The sequence below is a fragment of the Peromyscus maniculatus genome, chromosome 11, assembly GCF_049852395.1.
Source record: "Peromyscus maniculatus bairdii isolate BWxNUB_F1_BW_parent chromosome 11, HU_Pman_BW_mat_3.1, whole genome shotgun sequence".
NCBI classification, from domain to species: domain Eukaryota; kingdom Metazoa; phylum Chordata; class Mammalia; order Rodentia; family Cricetidae; genus Peromyscus; species Peromyscus maniculatus.
The window spans coordinates 98,623,145-98,637,308 of NC_134862.1; the positions used below are offsets into that span (position 1 = coordinate 98,623,145).

The 14,164-nt window shown below is 49.8% G+C and overlaps 1 protein-coding gene and 2 long non-coding RNA genes across 3 annotated transcripts in view; 2 read left to right on the forward strand and 1 right to left on the reverse strand.

Moving 5' to 3' along the window:
- Positions 1-475: 475 nt before the first annotated feature.
- LOC121821394 (uncharacterized) lies at positions 476-9,880 on the reverse strand. Its single transcript, XR_013043495.1, has 4 exons — positions 6,174-9,880; positions 5,115-5,257; positions 4,452-4,596; positions 476-3,286 (listed from the first exon to the last, which is right to left on the reverse strand). It is a non-coding gene; the product is annotated as an uncharacterized LOC121821394 (long non-coding RNA).
- LOC143267864 (uncharacterized) lies at positions 2,628-4,250 on the forward strand. Its single transcript, XR_013043496.1, has 3 exons — positions 2,628-2,743; positions 3,062-3,168; positions 3,506-4,250. It is a non-coding gene; the product is annotated as an uncharacterized LOC143267864 (long non-coding RNA).
- Positions 9,881-10,282: 402 nt separating the features above from the next.
- Ptpn14 (protein tyrosine phosphatase non-receptor type 14) overlaps positions 10,283-14,164 on the forward strand; it is a 146,658-nt gene continuing 142,776 nt past the window's right edge. Inside the window, exon 1 of the mRNA XM_006972081.4 lies at positions 10,283-10,424. The gene's annotated coding sequence lies outside the window, so the exon portion shown is untranslated. The remainder of the gene's footprint in view (positions 10,425-14,164) is intronic.

Sequence of the window (14,164 nt, forward strand, 5' to 3'; positions counted from 1 at the left end):
AGTCTGGTCAGAATTTCTAGCTATTCTTAGCAACCTGGCCATTTCTTTCCACTCTCAAATCAGAAAATGGCAGCTGACAGGTATTGGAAAGTATTTAATGAAGATGACGACAGACGTCATGTACCTGCCTCATGAGACTCTGAAGGTGCTGTGCCAAGGGTTCCTGGGCTAAGCACACCAATTCTGTTGCTGTGTACCTTCCAAGGAGCTGGCCAGGGGATCAAAGCTCTGGAGCCTTAAAGTCCAAGATTAAGATGCTATCAGGGGTAACCGGACAGTGGTAGTGCACACCTTTAGTACCAGCATTCAAGAGGCAGAGGCAGGAGGATCTCTGTGAGTTCGAGGCCAGCCTGGATTATAGAGTGAGTTCTGGGACAGCCAGGCTACACAGAGATACTCTGTCTCAAACAAACAAACAAACAAACAAACAAACAAACAAACAACAGCAACAACAAAAATAGTGCTGTGTGGGGAGATCACTGGCAACCATAAACCATTCTGTCCTCAGCACCATGTAAGAGCTAGGTGCAGAGGTGTGTGCCATACATAATTCAACTGTTAAGGAAACAGTGAGGAAAATCACGAGGGCTTCCTGGGCAGCCAGTCTAGTGGGATCAGCAAGCCTCAGTTCTCAATAAGAGGGGCTGTCTTTGACCCCAGCACTCAGGAGGCAGAGGCAGGCATCCAGATCTCTGTGAGTTCAAGGCCAGCCTGATCTACAGAGTGAGTTTCAGGGCAGCCAGGGCTACACAGGGAAAACTTGTCTCAAATAACAACCACAGGAGCCCTGTCTCAAGAAATATTAGGCTGATCAGGAAGATGCCTCATCCCCTAATACTGACGTCTGGCCCTCACATTCATGCAGACACACATAGCACATACATACTAACACTGCTCATGCATACACACACACACAAACACACACACACACACACATACCACATACACCACATACATCACAAACATATACACCACACACACACACCACATACACCACAAACATACACAACACACACACACACACACCCCACATACACCACAAACATACGCAACACACACACACACACACACACACACACACACACACACACACACACACACACACCATCCTGCTACCAGCTCTCATTTCCGGTGAGTCCTCTCCTTGGCTCTCAGGTGACCTCTTCTGACGTCCTTGCCTGTCTTCCCTCCGCGTGGATACAAGAAAACCACTTTTGTAAAGACAGCGAGTCCCACTGACTCAGGGGCCCTTGTCTTCTGACCTCAACTTAACCTTAATTATCTTCTTAAAGAATACATCTAAATAAGTCTTGCTGGGGATTAAAGGCATCAACACAGGAATCTGGGAGGGACACAGTTCAGTCCACAGCCCTGGAATGCTGTGACAGAAAGCATCCCTGTCCCTAGAGCATGAAGTGCTCAGTGGCCACTGGTCTCCTTAACAGCCCTCTGTGCGTCCCTCTAGCCTAGCAACACTGCCCTTGCTAGAGGGAAAAGCCAGGTCTGTCCTGGTAGTGCTGTGGACATAAATGAACAGAGAGATTCACCAAGCCTTTCCTTTTGCTAACACGGTTTTCCTTTTCTGTATGGGCGTGGTTTCAGTCTCCCAGGCCCCTCTCCTGTTTATGACAGCCTTCCTTCCCACCCTGGGCTGATGACTCAGCCTGATTCTTTTATTGGAAACGTAGATGTGAGGTTTGGTTCCCCTCCATTCCATAAAGACATAATTAGACTGGTGATGATATTAGGTGATATAAGGAGAACCAGGTGTGTTACTAAGGGCTTTGCACATGCTGATGAGTGAGTTACAATACAAAACAGTGAGCACACACTTTGGTATTCCCCTCTTGTAGATAAGGAAACTGAGCTTTGAGAAATTTGGACTTCGTTTTTTAGGCTTGCATGGGTATTAGCCTGGGTATGGACCAAAGTAGAAGACGGCATTCCCAGCCAGAGAAGAAAGAGGAGTTCCCATGGGTCTCTGGCCCCGTTTCCCTTCCCTCTCTCTCCCTCCCTTTCTCTTGCAGAACCCAGAGTCTAATTTGCATACTAAATAAGCACTTAGCACTGAACAATATCTCCAGGCCCCCACCCTTCTGTGACTTGTTCTTTTCTCCCCCTACAAACACTTGAGATGGGAACTGAAGGTGGTGGCACACACCTTTAACCCCAGCACCTGAAGGGCAGGGACAAGTGGATCTAGGTGAGTCCAAGACCAGTCTGTTTTCTGTAGAGTCCAGGCCCGCAAGGGCTACATAGGAAGGCAGTGTCAAAAACAAGACCGAAAGCAAACAACACAAACTGAAATGGGCTTTTGGTCTTGGTAAATCAAGGCAACTGTTACTGAATCCATTTCCCTTGCCTACCAGATCTTTTAACAACTGATGTAAATAACTATGGGTTCCGTTTTTTAAGTGATTATTCCACGATGACAGTCCAATCTGATGAAATGGAAACCAAGACTCTCTTGCAGAAGAGCTCTCAGCTGTGAACCACCCTTTCTGGATAATGCATGTGCTTCTGCAGCCCGTGGGGTAAGCTCTCCATTGACAATTGTCCCTGCAAGGTCACAGTGACAGGTGGGCCCAGGAGCAGGAAGACATGTAAGGTGTGTGTGTGTTGGAAGAGCCATGGACTATTTCTGCCAAGCATAGAAAGGCTAGAAGGCAGAGCTGGAGCCTATGGAAGTGGAACATCAGCAGACAGAGTCGGGACTGTGATGAGTCAGTGTGCATGGTCTAAGGTAAAATTAGTAGAAAATAGTAACGATATATACAAATACATAGACTAAAATATTTCATTGTGCCTAGGTTGTATTTCTTTTAAATTTTCCTGGTAGTATCAATAAGGTATGTAATAATAATAATAATAATAATAATAATAATGGTGCATGTCTTATGGTCTATTGTTCAGCATATGTTTATATCATTGGAATTTTTCAAAAGTAAATAATTAGCTGAATCTTGTACATTTTTATTGGAAAAATCAGTGCTGCTCCTATGGTGAGACTACCTCTTTGATGTAGGGACACTGATATCCTTGCATACATGGTCATTCACAGATGCCCAAGGAGCCAGCCCAGCCCCCCAGACAGGAGGATGGCTCCATCTGTCCTTTCCAGCTCAAAAACATACAACCAAACATCTTTGACATTCTCTCCAGAAGGACGTAAGAGAAATAACGCACCTTTACAAGGCCTAGGTTGGCATGCACAGAGAAGGGCCTCTCTCCAGTGCTTCATTTTAAGGGACAGTACATTGGAAAATAGGGAGGCTTCATCTGAGACCTGGGAAAAGGAAAGAGAAACGAGATGGAGAGGTGGCCAGAGGTGGTGGTGGGAGCATCTGGAACGGGTTCTGAGACCTTAGAACAAGAGGGAAGCATGGGTGACAAGAGTGGACCACACGCTTAGCTTCCATGGGAGGTGGACTAGAGAGGACACGGAATACGCGCTTTCTACTTTCACCTCACCTGTGTGTGGTCATTGCTTTTCTTGCTTCTGTAGCAATACCTGGCTGAAACAACTCCAAGGAAGGAGGGTGAATTTTCCTTCACCGTTCAGAGGAGGTGTCCCTCTTGGAAATATCCAGCACGGCTGCTGTTTGTGGCAGAGGAAGATGAAGCGTTCAGTAGCTGTTGGTTGTACTGCTCCAGGACGCACAGAGAACTGGGGGTGACTCTCAAGACCTACCCCCAATTACCCACTTCCTTCAGTGAGGACCCACATTCCAAAGGTCGCACAACCCGACAGACATTGCCCCCAGCTGGGGAGTAGTGTGCCAACAGATAAGCTGTGGAGGTGACATTTCACATTCAAAGCATAAAGCTATGGCTCCACAAAAGTCTCGTATCACTCCACTTTGACAGTGATTGAGGACAGTGACTTCCTGGCCATGCTGGCCTAGGGGGAGGATGAACATCATAGGCTGACTATACTATCATTCGCAAACTGAAAGTCCTCCAAGATGCCACCAGGAGGGAAGAAGGAATCTCCATCTCCTGTGTCAGCAATGGTTTTCCGAGAACGGATGCTAGGGAGCCATCTCTAAAGGCAGAGGTCACTGGTTCTCGCCCACTGTGGCACAGTCTCTGGGTGGTGTTGTGCCACACTCTGCCGTACTATGTGTCCATATACTATACTGTATGTAGTCTATGTCGGCTTCTGGGATAGACCTGAGATGCATGGGTAGTTGTATGAGGCAGCTCTTCACAAACAATTACACCACTTTAAAAAAAAAAATCACCAGATAGCCAGAAGTTCACGGTCCAGTTTCCTCCCCACTGCGAGTTGCTTTTGTTGGGGCATTTTATCACAGCAACAGGGAAAATAAACAAACAAATAAAACTAAGACCGCACACTCCACAGTTACAACATTCTTTTGGGTGTGTATGTGTGTGGGGGTGCACTTGTATTCATATGAGGATAACCCTGAACATTGCTCCTCAGGTACCTTTCATTTTGTTTTTGAGACAGGGTCTTTGTGGCCTAGAGCTTGTTGAATAGGCTGTACTGGCTGGCCAGAAAGACCCAGGAATCCATCTACTTGTCTGTGCTTCTTCAGTGCTGGGATTCCAAGTGTGTGCCATCATGCCAGCCTTTAAACAAACAAACAAAAAACAAAACAAAGTAAAACAAAACATAGGTCTGGGGTTTTGAACTCACTTTACTGAATGAGCTATCTCCCAGCTCCATCAAAGCATTCCTAAGTGCTCTGTTGTTTACCACTTTTTGCAGGTGTCAATAGTCTAGGCTTATCTTATATTTTTGCTGTAAGCCAGTGGCTCTGACCTGCAACCCAAGCACAGCAGAATCACTTGAGAAGTGTTTCCAAAATACACCTGCTCACTAGATCAATAGAATGGGCAAACACAGCGTGATACAGTTCACACCATGGAATGTATTCGGCTGTGCAGGGAGATAGATGAACTCCTAACACACAGTGAGCCAAAGAAGCCAGCTTCCCCATCTAGATGATATGTGAACACTGCTTGAGTTCATTGGCATGAAGTCTGAGAATTAACAAGACATGTGCATAGAGCAGAAGTCAGCCCAGAGGGGACATAGTGACTGGGAAGCCATACAAGGGAATTTCCTGCAGTGGTAGACACTTTACCTGGACTTTGGTTGAAGTCACATGCATGAGAGGTGTTTGAGCCTCATATATCTTAAGTTTTCTGCTTTTTACTGAATTCTGGTTGTAGCTCAGTTACATCCAGTGTAAAATATGATGCACACTAACGTGTGCTCACAGATGTCCTATAAACAGCAGGAAAAGAAAGCAAGGTATTAACAAAGCCCTCCTCCTCTGAAAAACTTCAAAATGTATAGACAGCCCCTACAGACCATCAGAATTTTTCAAATAAAGCCAGCCTACTCTGCTGTTTTTTTTTTTAAAAAAAAAAAAAAAATGGGCCAGTGGCAGTGGCACCTGCCTTTAATCCCAGCACTTGGGAGGCAGAGCCAGGCTGATCTCTGTGAGTTTGAGGCCAGCCTGGTCTACAGAGAGAGATCCAAGACAGGCATCAAAACTACACAGAGAAACCCTATCTCGAAAAAACAAAAAACAAAACAAAACAAAAACAGGATGTGTTTATTGTGTGTGTACATGTTTGTGTGTATGTGTGTACAGGTGCATGCACATGTGGGAGCCAGAGGTTGACACCAGCTGTCTTCCTCTGTCACTCTCCATCTTATTCTTTGAGGAGGTCTTTCATTGATCCTGGACCTCACTACTTTGACAGTTGGGATCTTCCTGTGTCAGCCTCCTTGTAGCTGGAGTATTCCTGTGTCTGCCCGGCTCCTACAGCCACTCAGACCCAACCAAGTAAACACACAGAGACTTATATTACTTATAACTGTATGGCCGTGGCAGGCTTCTTGTTATCTAGTTCTTATATCTTAAATTAACTCATTTCTATTAATCTATAAGTTGCCACGTGGCTTGTGGCTTACCAGTACTTTACATCTTCTCATGCATCTCCTGACTCATCCTCCCACTTCCCAGAATTCTCCTTTCTCCTTATCCTGCCTACACTATACTTCCTGCCTGGCTACTGTCCAAATCAGCATTTTATTTATTAATCAATCAGAGCGACACCTTCACAGCATACAGAAAGACATCCCACAGCACTTCCCAGACTGCAGCTGAGCACCACCATGTCTGGCTTTTTACCTGAGTGCTGGAACCAAAGTCAGCTCTTGCACATCAAGCGCCTTTCTGACTGAGCCATCTCCAGAGCTTGTTCTGCTTTCAGGGACTTCAGTGTCTTTGAAGATGTAAAAGTAACACATTAATGAGAAGAACATATTGGAGGTGGGTGGAATGGTGGAGGGCCCTGAGATTCTGCTTGGCATCCTGTATTTATAGTTAGAGTCAAGCTTAGAACAAGGAGATATATTACTTTCAAGAGTTAATATCCACAAGTTCCTAAAATTGTAAAACTTTAAACATGAGGCTCATTACTTTAAGTTCTGTCCGACTCCTGCACCCTGAGGAAATGGCAGAGTGCAGACTTGCCTAAAGGTGTGTTTGTTTACACACACACACACACACACACACACACACACACACACGGAGGGGTGAGAGAATGTATTTGGCTTATTTTGGAGAGAGAGAGAAATAGATAGGCTTCTGGTTTCTTTTTAGTTACTTCAAGTTGTGTTCTTTGTGTATATGAGTGAGTGGTGTATGTGTGTGTGTGTGTGTGTGTGTGTGTGTGTGTGTGTGTGTGTGTGGTGCATGTGCACAGAGCCCAGAGTCAGGCATTGGGCATCCTCCTCTTGCTGGGGGATGTCTTTCTGTATGATGTGAATATATGTTGTTCCCATTGGTTAATAAATAAAGCTGCATTGGCCTATGGCAAGGCACCTTAGAGGCAGGTGGGAAATTCAAGAGACAGACAGGAAAGAGAAAGGCAGAATCTAGAGAGACACCAGCACCACCAGGAGAAGCAAGATGCGAAAGTACCGGTAAGCCATAGCCATGTGGCAACTTATAGATAAATAGAAGTGGGTTAAGTTATAAGAGCTAGCTATCAAGAAGCCTGAGCCATTAGGCCATACCATTTGTAAGTAATATAAGCCTCTGTGTGTTTACTTGGGTCTGAGCAGCTGCAGACCGGGTGGGACACAGGAAAACTTCTGACTACATCCTCTACCCTCCATCTTATTCTTTTGAGCTGGGTCTCTCCCTGAACTGCAGTTCATGGAGCTCAGGACAGTTTTCTGTCTCTCTTTCTTTTCTTTTTCCTTCCCTCCTCCCTCCTTCTCTCCCTCCCTCCCTCCTTTTTTCGACTAGGCTGGCAGCCAGGAAAGCACTGCTCATTCCCTGCTTCCAGCAGTGCTGGGTTACAGGCACAGGGGAAACCATGCTCAGCTATGAGGAGTGCTAGGATCTGAACTCAGGTCCTCATGTTTCTGCACCAAGCATTCTGCTTTTTGTGTGTGTTTTTGAGATGGGGTCTACTTAGCCCAGGATGGCTTTGAGCTCACTGGCCTCAAACTCATGGAGGTTGTCCTGACTCTGTTTCCTGAGTGCTGGGATTATAAATGTGGGCAATGTGCCAGATTTCCCAAACCTCTCCCAGTACTGGGCATGCAAGCACTATGTACTGAAACCTCAGGCTCACATTGTGTTTTCTTGTTACAAAGAGTTATATCTCAGTGGGTCAGCATATGTCTAGCGTACACGAGAACCAAAGTACAACATCCAAGTCATTAAATAGTCAGTTTCTCTCTCTTTCTGTGTCTGTGTATAAAACTGAAACAGTTCTTATTTGTATTGTCTTCCTATGACCCAATATAAAGCCAACCAGTCACACTTGATAGGTCCTTAAAATTAATAATGACTTTTACTTTTAGGAATAAGTTGATTTAAAAATTAAAAACAAGTGCAGAGGGCTAGTGCTCAGCCTTGGCTTTACTTAGAGCTGCAAAGGCACCAACGTTCACTCACTGGACTCCCAGCATCCGCGCTGGTCTCAAGGCAGCATGCAGGCAGCTGTTCCAGCTCTGGCTCTGCCTCGCTTCCTCCACAAACATACCTGTGTCTGGAGGAGACACTCAAGCAAGCTCAGACAGGGTGGCAGCCCAAGACTCAGCTAATCCAACCAAACTCAGGCCTTGATGTCACACTCCACTGGCAAAATGAACTCAAGCTTGCTCAGGGTCACATGGCTGGTCACAGATGGAATCCAGTTTTTGTATCTGCTCGAAAATCCTTTGCTCTTTCTTCTAGACCACGGTGGCCTCGGGGGCTGTGCTCAGCGTTTTGAGTGTCTTGAGAGCCACGACATCCATGCGCCACTTACTTTCCACTGTGAAAAGATGCCAAGGGCCTCCTGTGTCCCAGAAGGGCACAGCCAGCCTGCCCCTGACAGCCTTTAGGCATCTTACCGGTGAGCCCAATCCCGTTTCAGTCAAGATTCTGAGGTTAAGTCAGCTCCTGTGCAGACTCTGTCTTGATCCCATTTCAGCAGCGTGTGTTCCTTGGTGAGACAGGTCCTTTCTTCCTGTTTGCTCAGCCTTCTCTCAGGGATGCTGATGGTATGCATGGCTGTGTGGAATATTGCCCACACTTGCAACCACAAAGAGAAGCCCTTCAGAAGACTGGTTGGAAACTCACCAGACCCCTACAGTGATCTCTTTGACATTCTGAAAAACTGACCCTTCCATCCATCATCCCATTTCGTCCCCCTCTGGCCCTCTCTCTCTAATTCTTCTTGGTCCTGCAGACAGGTAAATGCTCAGAAGGCACTTATTACAGATTCGCCCTCTGGGCACAAGAGATTTAATACTTTTCTTTCTTGTTTTGAGGTAGGGTCTTGCTATGTAGTCCAGGCCAGCCTTCAGCTTGTAATTTTCCTGTCTCTGCCTCCAGAGTGTGGCGTGGGCCACCAGGATGGAGTAAGGCCTGGAAGTTCAGAATCCCTTGCCTGTACAGTAAAGTAATTTGACGCAATCTTCTGTGACAAGGACTTCAGGGTCTTTGGAAGGACTGGGCTTGAGACTTCAGAAGAAGAACAGATGCCAAGCCACACAAACACTAGAAATACAGGCGGCCCCTTTCATTTCAACAACTACCAAAACCAAGGATCAGGGGTGGGGGGCTGGGATCCTCCTGAGTCAAGCACTGGGTCAGCAACTCAGCGGGGGCCTAATACAGGTTCCCCTGCCCGGCTGAGTGCTTTTTCCATTATACCGGCTGCGCCTCAGTAACCCCACCTCCGAAAGTGCTAAGGCAGTTCCCTCCCAGTGCCCAGGCGGGGTGGGGCCCCTCCGTGGCATGGAACAAACCGGGAAAACCACATATTCCAACTCCCGGCACACAAAGGCTGGCTGGCCGTGGGGGTGGGGTGGGAGGACCGGAGCTAAGTCTAGCTCACAAGATCCTGGGATTCTGAGCAGGGCTCCTAGATTGCCTGCTCAAGGAGGCCACTCTATTTTGTCCTGTCCTGTGTCCCCTGGGCGGTGGCGGCAAGACCTCCCCCAAATAAATGGCCTGTTCTAGCTCCAGCGTCCCACCCCTTAGCTGCCTACGGAAATCTAGGAGGGACGGTCCTTTCCTTTCCGTTTTCCCATCCGCCCCCGGAGCGTCGCACAGCTGGGTTGCCTTGGGTCGCCACCCCCTCTCCACTTCTGTCTTACTCCAGGCACTTTCCTTCCGTCCACAGCCCCCCACCTTGGAAGGAAGACACGCTCCAAAGCTAGCCCATTAAAAGTGCACGACTTCTGCCCGGTCTGCCGAAGGAGCTCGGGCAGCCCGGCATTCCTCGGATTCCAGCGCTGTGACGTCCCCGGGGACCGTGCGCCCGCAGCGGGGGAGCCCGGGCTCCACTTTTCAGCGCTGGGTGCGCGTCCCCGAGGCTGGCGCGCGCCCTCCCCAGTCGCATTCCTAGCCCGCCCAGAGAGCGCCCCGCGCACTCCCCGCCTCCTGGCCCCCAGAGCAGCAGAGCCCAGCCCGGGGCGGGGGAGCCCGGCCAGCGGCGCCTGCTCGTCCCCTCCCACCCGGCCCCTTCCTCCGCCCTCCCGGCCGCTCGCGCTTCCTGGCACTCGGGCTCTCCCGGCGGCTCAAGTTCTGCACAACTTCTCCCCGCTGCCCAGCGCCGCGGCCGCGGGTCCGGGCCAAGCTCGCTGCGCTCTGCGGCTCAGCCGTCTCGTCCCCAGAGCTGGTCCTCGTGGAGCATCTGGCGCCACTTGGCCGCTGGCGGTCCCTTTCGGCGCCCCACCTCTCGGATCGCCCCGGCCCCCTCGCGCGGGACGGCGGTGCTCAGGTTCTTGGCCCTTTCTCTTCCTCGGTGCTCCCGGCGCGGCGGAACCCTCCCCGTGCCCTTCCTTGGCCAGCTCCTGGAAGCCAGTGGTGGGGACCCAGGCTCCCCAATGGTCACCGCGCGGCACCCAGGGCACGCCCGGGCCATGTAAGCAGGTAAGCCAGCGGGCGGGAGCAGATACTAGGGCAGCGCCAACTTGGGCTCGACGCCGGGGACGCCGGGGTGCGCGGCCGCGGCTCCAGGTGGCCAGCCGCTGGGCTTCTCTTCGCGTGCAGCGCTCGCTCGACCCGGAGTGAGCTGCAAGGAGAGCGCGGTCTGCGACTCGGTAGTTCAGCCAAGATACGCCTCTAGCTCGTGGTTCTTTTCTGCGTGTGGAGAGGGAGAGCGTTCTGGGAAGGGCAGAGGGCAACTGGAGGTCCCCAGACCGCCCGGGCGGCACTTGGGGAGCAGACGTTGCTGTCGTGCTTTCGAGCAGGGGAACGAAGCGCAGCGCGGTAACTTTGCCTCTGTGCCTCTCGTGGGGACTGGATTTGGGAGGGGGTCCTTGTTCCCTTTCCCCATACCCCAGCCGTGTTACCAAACTCTCAAATCTCTTGGCTCCCGCTGGGGTCGGACAGACGCGCAGGGAAAATTTGCGGCCTCATCACCTCAGACCAGATCTCCACCTCGAACTTTGAGAGTTCTGAGAGTTAACAGCTCCTTTCCCACGTGACCTCACGTCTAGGGTTGAATCTCTGCGGATGGGTTTCCTACCTTTTCTGGAGGGATCGATGATGTGCGATGATGTGCGCTGTCACTACGTCCCTTTGCCTTCCTCCCTTCAGTTCTTGTCGCCCCACCCCATCTACAGTTTGTGGGGTTTTGACTTTAGTAGGTCCGAGGATTGGCTGTTACCGGGTCCTGCTGGAGGCGAGTTATGTTCAGACCGCTGGATCAGTGTATGGTCAGAGTGTCCAAAATATGTTGATTTCTTGAAATGGATTCCCTCCCTCCCTCATTCATTCAACAAACCCAGCGTTGAGGCTTCCACTCTGCTACGAGATCACACTACAAGAGTCAGCAGCGGCCTGTGGGCCGATGGGAGCATGTGCTGAGAGAAGGCTTCTGTGAGAGCCGGGAAGGCCAGGCCCTGGAGGAAAGGGGTTACCTGTGTCAAGGGAATGATGCTCAACCGGGGAGTGGTTGGAGACTGCATTCCAGAGGAGGGAAAAGCTTGGGCCAAGTTGGGGGCGCAGAGGCGCGCTCTGGAGGCGCAGGGCGGGGGGGGGGGGCGTGCAGAAAGTCTTGGGTAACGACCTGGTGCGGAGGGGCATGCAGGAGCCTGTTGGTGTTCTGTTTCTGGTATAGTTAGCCCCCACCCCAGCAGAAACGAAACCGGAAGTTTGTTACCCACTTCCCGTGACCACCAGTAGCTTCCAAGGATCAGAAGCTTCCCCTTTGGACATGTTCCCTCTCCTGATGTCCCTTCTACACAGATGTGTGAGGTGGCAGGTGTGTTTGTTATTAACTGATCCACTGGACCGCAGTATCCCAGTGAGGACCACCCCACTACAGAACCTTGTCCTTGGAGAGCTTTTGGCGTGGGCAGAACAGCTTGGGTCTCAGAAGTGTCAGCTTGCTTTGCTTCCCCTTTGGTGCTGGGGATAGAACCCAGTCAGGGCCTTATGCTCGCCAGGCCAGCGCTCCGCTCCCCGCCCCCCTCAAGCTTCCTAACAGCTGTCTTGAGCGGGACCTGGATAACATGTCCTCTTACCCAGTCTGAGTGTATGGCTGGCATGTGCAGAAACAGTTCGAGGATGTGCCTATGTGTCTCAGGATCGCTACTTTTAATAGTCATTGATTTTTTTTATTTTTATTTTTTTTTTTGTGGGAGTTTACTTTCCTTTTCCTGAACCTGTGGAGACTGAAACCTTCCATCCCTCCCTGTAAGCAGGGTCCAGCATATCCTGCCTGAAAAAGCTCCTCAATGCAGGAGAGGTTGTCTACAATCACCTCTCTGAGGGACCTTTTCCTGGGCTGAGATGCTCTCCCTGTGTATTCCCAGTGGCTGCTCCTGGCCAAGATACTGCTCCACCAGATCCCCAGCCTTCAGATACCTCAGGCTGGCACAAATGAGTGGCTGCCTGCCATTCGGGGGTGTTAATTCAAGGTTCTCTCCCAGCCTATCTCTGATCTTGAGAGCAAGCAGTTCCATGATGGAAAGTCTGGAAAGTGTGTGTGTGTGGGACCGGCCCGAGGGAAGTGTGTACCAAGAAGCCCTTTCCTTCATTTCCCAGGTATCTGTCCAGGTTCCCCAGGTTGATGTGCATATCTCATAGTACCACAGTTATTCAAGTTCGTGTGTATTATGTTGCATGGCCACCTGGGAGAGAAACACCAGTTAGGGAAACTATTTTAATGTTGAAACACCACAAAGAATTTAGAGTTTTCAGGAGAATTCTTCCTCGTTCCATGGACCAGCAGAAGTCTAGAACTGTGAGGATTTCCCTAGCACATGCTTTCTTACTGGATTAAGTTCCCAATAGGGATGCAAATATCAACTCCTTCCTAGCAAATTGAGCTCACCTGGGTTCCAGAGTCGTGTCTGGTTTTGAAGAAGAATTCGGTCACATTCCTGCATTTGAACTTTTCATTGCCTGGTTACCTAGTGCTGTGTGTGGTTTTCAAATGCATGCTGAGCCTTGGAACACTGTTAGGCCCTTGGTTGGAGGTAAGGCAGAAGAGATAAGATGAAATACTTAATTAGCCAATTAACGAAGGAGGGAAACAGACATCAACCTTCAGTAGGGAGGAAGTGTGTCTGAGATGAGCTTTCTGATCTCCCAGACTGATTAAATGGATTTAATTTGCCCTCCTCCTCCTCAGAAGGGCTGATTGAATGGTCCCAGGAGTGGGTGGGACTAATAGCTGCAACCTTGTGGGATGTGTGTGTGTGTGTGTGTGTGTGTGTGTGTGTGTGTGTGTGTGTGTTTGGGAGACTGAAATACAGCTAGCCTTGAATTCCAACTCTGCCATTTAAAATTTCCTGTACATTTATTTATGGTGTATGTGTGTGGGGGGCATGCTTGTGGGAGTCAGAGTTGGGTCTTTTTGCACTATCTGGGTATCAGGGATCAAACTCCTATTGTCAAGGTTGGTGGTGAGCATCCTTACCCACTGAACCATCTTGCTGGCCCAGCTCTGCTGCTCTTTAGAAGTGTGATGTTGGGCCGACTTCATAGCCTTTCTGACTGTCCGTTTCTTCATCGGCAATAGATAGCTCGCCAGGGCATCCGTGAGATTTCTGCGTGATGCTGAATAATGTACGGCCTGAAAGACCAGGGCAGGATGGCGTTTGTGTGTCGGCGGCCTCGTATGTGGCCATGAATGTGTTCTTTGTTACTCAGCAGCCTGAATCCACATGTGTGCCAACATACACATAAGCTTTGTCCTTGACTTTGCTTTGGACTATTGGCTCACAGCAAGCATGTGGGCTGGCAGCTGTGTGTGCCCCTCCACACTGAAGGGGGTCCACAGTACCCCAGGCAGTAGGGAGTACCGCAGGAAGAAGGCAGGGAGAAGACTTCGTTTGTCTGCTCTTCTCCGTGACAAGGGCCTAGTGTGTTGTGCAGGATCTTTGCAGTTTGAATGCTGAGATCCGGTTAATTAGAGGATGTCGGGATCACTGCCTGTTTAGCAAGGATGCAGAAACTAGCTGCCCACAGAGACGTCCTCGGCAGCCTTCAGTCCCTTCTCTGAAGCCCCAGCCCAGAGCCAGCTTGCCATAGAACAAGGCTGGCTGGCCACAGGTGGCCTGAATCTTGATGTTGTCTTTCATCCCAGAACCCCGAAGTATTTGGCAAACATTAACTCATTGATCTTCCTATCAGCTTCCTGGGGCTCAGGAGGACAGGTG